Raw genomic sequence first — 8,600 nt, forward strand, 5'->3', positions numbered from 1 at the left:
AGGGGAGGGTGTGGGGGGATAGGTTAGATAGGTGATGGGGATTATGAAATACAAACTTACAGTTATGGAATAAATAAGTCACAGAGATGAAAAGTCCAGCATAGAGAACAGAGCCAATAACATTGTAACAATATCGTATGGTGACAGATGGTGACTACAGTTACCTTGGCGAGCATCGAGTAATGTATAGAATTGTCCAATCAATAGGCCGTACACCTGAAACTAATATTGGAAACTAACAACATTGTATGCCAACTACAAAAAATGATAAGTTCTGAGGACGTGATATACAGCACGGTGAATATGGTTAGCAGTACTGTATTCCATATTTGAAAGCTGCTTAGAGGGTAAATCTTAAAAGTTCTCATCACAAGATAAAACAGATTTGTGACTACATAAGGTGGTGGGTGTTAACGAACTATGGTAATCATTTCTCAATATATGCATACATCAAATCCTTATGTTCTATACCTTACCCTGGCACAATGTTTTATGTCGATTATATCTCAATAAAACTGGAAGAAGAAAAAAACACATCCTTGAGAATATCAGACATATTGTTATACACTCAAGTTAGATTTTTATTTTATGTGATTCCTTCCCAAATGGAAGTCACGTTGTAGATAAAGGAGCAAGAAATTAAGAAGTTTAGGGGCCAGTGGATTGGTCTCAATCCCCACAACAGAGCAGATAGCTTTTAATAACTGGGGGCCCCAGTCTCATCTGGGACTGGGGATTGGCTGAGAGCCTGCAAATCTGGCTGTGGTCTCGCTATGAAGTCGGGGGTCCCTCGGGGCTGAGAGCAGATCTCCTTTTCCTTCTATTTCAGCACCCAGAACAGCACTAGGCACGCTGTCGATGGGTATAAATATTTGATGAATTGAAAGCTAAGTATTCTAGTTATTCCTTGGGGACAGGTACGTATGTAGGCATTTTGGGTATACTTGGAAGTTGCAGAGAGTGTGAGAAGCATTCCAACCACGTGCACACATTAACTATGAGAGTCGATGGGTGTGTTAATTTTCTTGATGTACGTAATCATTCTGTCGTACATATAATGAAATCATCATGTTGTACACTTCAGATGTATGCAATTATATTTGTCAATTATTCCCTAATAAGGTTGGGGGGGAGAAAAACAAAACCAAACCATAATATCATTGTTACAGTCCGGCAATTTAATAATCTTGTTTCAATATAACTATTTAATATTTAGTCCACACACTCAAACATCCCCAATATCACCTTTATGATTTTTGTGATCTGGATCCGATCAGGGATCCCCCTTGAATTGGTCCTTATGACTCTCTGGCCTCCTTCAGTCTGGAACGGTCTCTCACGAAGAGGCCAGGTCAGTGGGTATGAAGGGTGTTCTTCAGCGTGGACTTGCCTGAGGATTTTGCCAGGTTTTCTGGCAGGAGTTCCTCGTAAGTGATGTGTTCTTTCTGAGGGTACAAGAGACACTGGCTTCTCCCGAGATTAGTGGTCTTAAGTTTAACCATTTGGGTAAAGTGGTGTCTGTCAGATTTCTCCATTTGTAAAACGATGATTTTCTCTACATAATTAAGATGTTAATTTGTGGGTCATTCTTCGAGACTGCGATGATTTTTGCCCCGATCACTTATTACGGCATTCACTGTGAGATGCCACTTTCTGTTTCCATCACTTTCTAGTTGACGCTCTTCTTTTTTTTTTTTTAAGATGTATTTATTCATTTTAGAAAAAGAGAGAGAGCAGGGAGAGGGGCAGAGAGAGAGAGAATTGGAAGCAGACTCCCCACTGAGCACGGAGCCGCACTCAGGGCTCCATCTCAGGACCCTGAGATCATGACCTGAGCCGTAACCAAGAGCTGGCCGCTCAACCGACTGAGCCGCCCAGGTGCCCCCTACATGACGCTCTTCTGTAAGGAATCCTTTCCCCTTATCCTGTATCCCCTGCTTTTTCACATTCTTTTCTTTTTTTTTTTTTCCAAATTCAGGGACTTTTTTTAATGCTCTGGGTCATAAAACATTCGTGTTATTCATCATTTTGATCTTCCATTGTCCCAAATCCAGCCACTGGAGCCCCTTCCAAGTGGCCCCCCACCAGTCTGAGTCCCTCTTTGTTTTCTGGCATGTCAGTGGAGCACTCACTCCGTCCCTCCAGCCTCGTGGACACAGAAACAGCCACTCACCTCTGGACCCCTGGGGGCCTTGAAGGAGCGCAGCAGACAGCAAGTGCAGCCACAGGGCCTGGTGAGCCCCCGGAGCTCCCGCCTCAGAAGCACCAACAGCCGGTGCATTAATTAGTGGCCCTACCCCAGGGGGACCGGGCCCGTGGCCTTGAGCTGGCTGCTTAGAAACAGCGTGCCAACCTGCTTGGGCACCTCATTTCACATCCTATCGACTTACTGCTGGCACATGGAAGGATATTAATTATAATACAAAGATGAAGAAAATCCTGTGTGCTCTTTCACAACCTCACCAAGGATAAGGTGGGAATAGCGCTCTGATGTTAGCAATGTGTACCTGCAGGATGTGTGTGGGGGGGTGCGTGTGCACACGCTCGTGTGTGCACATATCCCTAGGTTCTCCCCAGGCCTCTGCATCCCCTTCTTTTTCTTCATCCTACTTTTTTTCTTGTGGAAGTGCAGTGTGCATCCAGTAAAATAAATAGGTTTGAAGGATGCAGCTGGGTGGATTTTGATAAATGTGTAACCAGCACCCCAACCAGGCTATGAACATTTCCACCACCCCCAGAAATCTCCCTCGTGCTACTTCCAGTCAATCCCTTAGAGAGGCCCTCACTTTCTAACACCCGCACATTCTAGAACTTCACATACATGGAATCATGCGGTAAGCGCACCTCCTTTCTTTTAAGTGCCAAATAAAATGGTGGTGGAAAGTCTGGCAGTCCCTCCTTTGCACCCCCAAATATTTCTGAGGCTTTCCTGGGGAGAGAGAAAGAAGCAGGCCCCTGCTGTCTCTCTGTGGGTTCTTTCTCCAAACCCCTGTTTCCAGGCTGGTGGACAGGGAAGGGGTCCCAGACCAGGCTCATTTTCCCACCCAGAAAAAGTCATCTTCCATGGCCCAGAGACAATGGCCTTGAAATCCCCCTGGACATGGCAGGAGCCTGTCTACCCAGCAGTGAGGCTCAGATACTCTGATGGCCCCCCGAGGCCCCTGACTGGGGAGGACCCCCGGGGGACTGCAGTGCTGCCCGCTGCCAGCAGGAGCAGTGAGCAGCACCAGTGGCCGGCCAGCCTCCCGCATTTCTGCTGTCAATCTGCCCGCTGCCCTGGGTTGTTTACTAGAAACTGGCCTCCCTGCAAGGGTTCAAAGCGCTGGCCCTGGGCACGTCTGCGGCAGGAAGCAGGCCGGGCGGTAATTGGCGGCGCGGCTGTGCTGAGCAGCCATCACGGACCCACTCTCCTTCTCCAGCGGTCGCCTTTGAGTGGCTCCATGCTGACCTTCCAGGCCTGCGGGACTTCCTCCTGAATGCCAAGCCAGCACCAGCAACAAATTACTCATTCCCTGAGAAATCTATTAAAAGGTGACAGCAGTTTGGGGGCCGGGTGGCAGGGGGGCCCCCAGCACCGGAAACCTAATGTCTTCTGTTCCCAAGGGCCACCAGCCGACTCCTGCTGAACTCAGAGGGAACTGAGCTAGAACTCTAGATTTGGGGGCCCAGGGAAAATGACTTGGCATGAGGAGAGGCTGCCATCCTTGAGGCCCATCTACGGCTTCCTGAAGACAGAGGAGGCAGCCTCGGAGTCCCTCGGACCTCATGTCCAATCTGCTACTTCCACTCTGTGTGAACTTGGGCAAGCCACTTGGCTTCTCTGGGTCTCCCACGCCCACAAAGGACATAAGAAACCCAGCCCGCAGATTGGCAAAAGCGAATGAAGCGCCAGGCTCATAACAGATGCTCGGGGAGCACTGCAGGATCAGAAGCAGACTATGTTTATTTCAGTCCCCAGCCAAGAGAGGCATGAGGCCTGTGCCCCGTGTGGGTGTGCCCATGTCCGGGTTAGGGCAGTGGCCAAGCCTGAAGATCGAGTAGAGTGGAGCTGCAGCTGGAGGGCCTGGGGTTGGGGCAGGGCACAGCAGCCTCTGATTCTCCCTGGTGAGGAGCTCTGACCCTCCCAGCACGGCTCTGGCTGGTCACTGAACCCCTGGGTGGATGAGTGAAACTGACGAATGAGTGTGGTAGGCTCAGTAACAGCCTCCCCCCAACCAAAGCTGCCACTGCCCGATCCCCCAGAACCCGTGAAGAGGTCACCTTACATGGTAAAAGGAACTTTGCAGACGTGATAAAGTTAAGGATCTTGAAATAGGAGGATTATCCTGGGTTATCCAGGTGGGTCCAGTGTAATCACAGGGGCCTTATAAGAGGGAGGCAGGAGGCTGGGAGTTGTGGCCTGAAGGGTGAGGAGAGGGAGAGGTATCAACAGCAGACCTGGTGACATCCAAGCCTGGGCCTCAGAGTGCTAGAACTCAGTCCTCTGGACCTGGATGGGCCCAAACACCAATGCGCTATTTTCATACGTGATGAGGTGCTTCGGCGCCCAGCTGCCTTGGAGGACCAGAAATATCAGCTCGTGACGTGTAGCTCAGTGTCGTCGTTACCGGATGTCCCACGGTCAGGTGCTCTGTCTCTACTAGGGTCCAGCAGGTTGCAGTAGCTAATTCTCTGCAACAAAGGTCATGGACTTGCTTCTAAGCCCTAATTAAAAGAAATAATTTTTTTTAATGATTTTATTTATTTACCTGAGATAGAGCGAAAGAGCGAGAGACAGCAGGAGTGGGGGGGAGGGGGAGGGGCAGAGAAAAGCAGGCTCTCCACTGAGCAGGAAGCCCGACTTGGAGCCCAACCCCAGGACCCCGGGATCATGACCTGAGCCAAAGGCAGACACTTAACCGACTGAGCCACCCAGGAGGCCCAAAAGAAATAATTTTTGCATAACAGATACATTTGATTCATTTGGCAAATTGCCCATTTCTTTGATGATGGAATCATTTGTTAATTGATTAACAATTGGGGGAACTGGCTTTGGAGAATTGGTTTTTAGCAAAACTGATCAGCGCTGACTTCAGAGACAACTAGACTCAGTAGACAAGGACGGCCTCAAGAACTCTTTCCTGCTCTCGGTGTTGCTCTCTTCTCACCTGGCTCTGCTTTCGCTTGGCTCTTCCCTGAAGTGTGGCGGTGACGAGCACCATTCTGGCTGCCCCACTTGGAAGAGCATGACTGTCCCAGCAGTTCTCGTAGAAGACCCAAGGATCCACCCGGGTCATGTGTCCGTTCTACAGTGAATCTCCTTGGCCAGGGACATGGAATGATACCCTGACTAGATGAACCTAGGTTATCTGCCCATCTGTGGGAGGCAGAATTCTAAAGATGCCCCCCCACCTGATTTCCATTGTTGGTTATTCAACTAAAAACTACCCTAGGTATTACTTACTTGATGACAGTAATTTTATGTGTCAACTTTTACCCAGATGTTGGGTAAAACATTATTTGGGATGTTTTTATAAAGATGTTGTGGGATGAGATTCACATTTAAAGCAGTGGACTTTGAATAAAGCAGATTTCCCTCTGGAATGTGGGTGGGCCGTGTCAAATCAGGTGAAGGGCTTAATGGAACAAAAGACTGACCTCCTCAAAGCAAGAAGGAATTCTCCCAGCAGATTTCCATTGGACTTGAATTGCAACTCGTTCCTGGGTCTCCAGCCTGCCAGCCTGTCCTGCAGATCTTGGACTTACCAAGCCTCTATAATCCTCTATAAGCCAATTCTTAAAAAAAAAAAAAAAATCTGTCCTTCTGTCTCTTTCTTTCCATATTATACATATACATATCTCCAGCTGGTTCCGTTACCCTGATATGTAGACTTTGCAGATGTAACTAAGGTCATTAATCAGCTGACCTTAAAATAAGATCGCACTGGATTATCCAGGTGGCCCAATGTAACCACAGGAGCCCTTAAAAGCAGAAGACAAAAGCAGAAACAGCAGAAAGGAGAGGGGACCAAAGAGGAAGGCAGAAGAGGAGGACAAAGAAAGGGAAGTCGGCAAGACATGAAGCCGGAAGGGACTTGCCCTGCTTTCCTGGAGGGGCCATGTGAGAAGCATAAGGACTGCGGCCAGCCACTAGGACAAAGCCCAGCGTCTGCTGACAGCCAGCAAGGAAATGGGGACCTCAGTCCCACAGCCACAGGAACAGAATCTGGCCAACACCCTGAATGGGCTTGCAAGCAATTGACCCACAGAACCTCCAGAAAAACATGCAGCCCAGCCAACACCTTGATTTTGACCTTGGGAGACCCGGGGCAGAGGAGGCGTTGAGCCAACCTAGACTTCTGACCTGCAGAACTGTGAGATCGTGGACCGGTGTTGTTTGGAGCTGCTATGTTGGTGTATTTGCTGTGGCAGCGATAGAAAGTAAATACCACCCATGGAGAACGGAGCAGGTCAGCCCCTCCCAACACCACAGGGGCTAACCATTAAGGGGGCGCCCCAAAAATCAAGTGCTATTCCCAGAATGAGGGGGAAAGGGGCCCAGACCAGGTCCACCATAGCGTCTAACCTGAAAATGGATTCCCGGTGGGCTGGGCCCCTGGCACTGCCGGCGTCAGGGTCTGACCCATGCTCAAACCACCCAGTGGCAGTCGCCGTGTCTCTGCTCCTGGCACGTCTCCAGCTCTGCCCCACCCTTCTCTCCGTTCCCGGCTTCTTCAGTTCTCAGGCCACTGCTCAGGTGTCCAGAAAACTCGCCCCAGCCTGGCCAGCTCCCTGGGTGAGACAGGAGGCAGTTTCCACGTAAACCCTCAGTGATGGTGGGGCAGAACCACTGGATCGGGACAAGAGCAAGTACCAGAAGGTCCCCCAGGGCACCATGCTGCTTGGGCAGTGCCTGGCAGATCCTGTCACCATTAGTCTTTGTCACAGCTCCACCTGGTGGGCAATAGGATCCCCATTTCTCAGAAGAAAAAAATCAAGGCTCCAAAAAACGTAAATCCTCGCCCAAGGTCAGCGTACTCTTCCAGTTAGGAGAGAGAGAAACCCCGTTCAACCTGGCTTGAGAAAAAGGAGAGCAGGTGTTGATGCAGGCAGGTGAGAAGGGGGGGTGGGGCTGGCTTCTGGGGTTCAGTGAGGTCCTCATCCCCCTGCCTCTCTGCCTCCCTCTCTCTTTCTCTCCCTTCCACCCTCCCTCCCTCTCTGCGAGGTTGTTCCTTTCTGTCTCCTATCTCCTGTGTGCCCTTCTCTTGGCTTGGCTTTATTCGCTCCCACTGCGTACAGATAGGACAGGAAAGGTAGCCTGTGGCAGAGATGAAAACCTGGTTTTATTTGGACAGGAAAATGCTCCGGTGGTAAATAACATTCCTCCCTTGTGACCAGTAATATGTAAATGGAAGTATTCTACGGTACTTTTGGGAAGGCCGCCTAAGCGAAGGCAAGCTGACTCAGCCGGAAGGAGCACCTCTCTTGCTCTTCCCCACTTTCCTCCCCCTTGTTGCCTAAAACATGGGTGTAATGGCTGGAGCTCTGGTAACCATTTTGGGCCATGACCTGAGGCTTCATGTCCATGCCAGTAATCTGAGCCCCAGCCTGGCCACCACCAGCCGTCTTTTCCGTGATAAACAAACCAACCCTTGCAGGTTTAAACTGTTCTTATTTAGAATTTTTGTTAGCTGCAGCTCAACTTAACCCCATGAAACCTGGGCACAAGCAGTTCTGATTTTACATCGTTCTTACTCAGAAAACCCAGAGTCAGGACCCCTGCTCTCTACACTCTGCACGACACCTAGGGCAGAGCTCTGAATGACACAGCTGGTGTCACACACACACACGACCAGAGACACGGCCAGACCATGGCCCGAGCCCACTGTTGGTGTGTTTGTGTCACTTGTCTGTTGCTTGCTTTTGAGGAGGGGCAGCTGGTGTGGGATCGCGTGAATGGTGGGGGAGGAGGATTCCCCCAAAGACGTGGGAAGTGATGGGTGCAGGGAATCCCAGTTCGCCTGGCTCCCAGGCTGGGCCCTCTCCACCCTACTCTGTAGTGGTTCGGTCTTAACAGAACAGCTTCCCCATCCAGTGGAAATCATGAAGGAACCCACTGGGGTCAGTCCGACCTCTCACAAGGAGGTCCATCCGGAGGCCACCGCATGTGGTGTGAAGAGGACAAAGGCATGGAAGACTCCAAGGTCAACCCCAGGGATCATGTCTCAAGCTAGCCCTGCCCATTTCTCACAGAAGACGAGTGTGTGTTGGAGTCGGACAGAGCTGAGGTCAAAGCCCCCTCCAGCTGTGTGGCCTTGGGTGAGTTGCTTTACCTCTCTGAGGCACCACACCACTTCCCTCATTTCTATCTCCTGGCTTGTCGTTGCTTCCCCCCGCCAACCCCACACACACCTAGGATCCCATCTTCTGCCTCTCACCCCATCTACCCATCCTCCAAAAGGCCTACCTCAGCAGTACCCACCCTCCCCACCCGTTATCTGCGCACGCGCGCGCACACACACACACACACACACACACACACACACACCCCTGCCCCCAGAAAAGACTGAGCCTGGGATGTGCTGACATACTCTCCTGGATGCCAGGACATTCCAATGAGG

At 50.5% G+C, this 8,600-nt stretch overlaps 1 long non-coding RNA gene across 1 annotated transcript; it reads right to left on the reverse strand.

Annotated features, from left to right (window-relative positions):
- Positions 1–1,177: 1,177 nt before the first annotated feature.
- Positions 1,178–6,695, reverse strand: LOC117803026. The gene is made up of 3 exons (XR_004626580.1): positions 6,566–6,695; positions 5,638–5,775; positions 1,178–4,704 (listed from the first exon to the last, which is right to left on the reverse strand). It is a non-coding gene; the product is annotated as an uncharacterized LOC117803026 (long non-coding RNA).
- Positions 6,696–8,600: the final 1,905 nt, after the last annotated feature.

This window comes from Ailuropoda melanoleuca, chromosome 7, assembly GCF_002007445.2.
Source record: "Ailuropoda melanoleuca isolate Jingjing chromosome 7, ASM200744v2, whole genome shotgun sequence".
Classification (NCBI taxonomy): Eukaryota; Metazoa; Chordata; class Mammalia; order Carnivora; family Ursidae; genus Ailuropoda; species Ailuropoda melanoleuca.